We start from the raw sequence: 922 nt of genomic DNA, 5'->3' as shown, positions 1-922 counted from the left end.
GCAGTGGTTAATGCCCCCCCTCCCCTTTTCAACGCCCCCCCGCTCCACGCGTTGGTGCAGACACGCATGGGGCAGGGTGGGAGGTTCGAGCCAACCTTCCTCCCCAGCTTTCCCCACCGTCTGCCTAATTTAATTCTTACACCCCCCAAACCCTCCGCAGTCTCAGACACCGGGTCACCCCGCCCCCCTTTCCCCCCCCAACCCCGCCGCCATCCCACATCAAACGCCGGCCCCGGGGGCACATTAACAACTTAAAGCACCGATCGTACCTGCGGGACAAAGGTTTTTTTGCTCCAGGCTTTAAGAGAGAGCATCGCTGTCTCTCACCTTCCCGGCTGTGTAACCCCCCCCTTTTCATCTCCCCCCCTTCCCCAGGACTGCTCTAACCTCCTTATCTCCTCCGCCCCGGGGGGGGGTCCCGGCCCGGCCGCCGCCTCCTCCTGCATCCCCGGCAGCATCTCCCCCGGGGGGGGATTGTTGGACGGGGCTTTGTGGGGGGGGAGAAAAGTGGGGAGGAGACTGACCGAGGGTTTTAAACAGCCCAGCCCCATCGTGGAGGGTGTGGGGGGGGTGGGGGGGGCGGGAGGTGATGGATGGAGCCCGGTGGGAGAAGCTAAATCCAGGCGGGAGCTAAATCTCTGCTCCGGAGGGACCTGGACTTCTTGCTTGGGGTGTCGAAGAGGCGGCCGGACCTGTTGAAGGTGGGGAAGGTGGGCGGCGGGGGGAAAAAAGCTGGGGGGGAGGTGGAGGAAAATTGCATCGCTGGTGCGTGTTCTTTTTGGTTTTCTTGGCTGGAAGGCTGTACCCACGCGAGACCGCTCCGGCCACCGCTCGCCGCAGGGGAAAGCGGATTCCTGGGGTTTTTCACCCGCTGGATTGTAGCCGGGCACCCGGCTAGGGTTTTGGGGGGGCCCATCGCGAG

Source organism: Streptopelia decaocto (genome assembly GCF_964273445.1).
Source record: "Streptopelia decaocto genome assembly, chromosome: 3".
Taxonomy (NCBI): Eukaryota; Metazoa; Chordata; class Aves; order Columbiformes; family Columbidae; genus Streptopelia; species Streptopelia decaocto.
Note: the sequence above shows the minus strand (reverse complement) of the source record.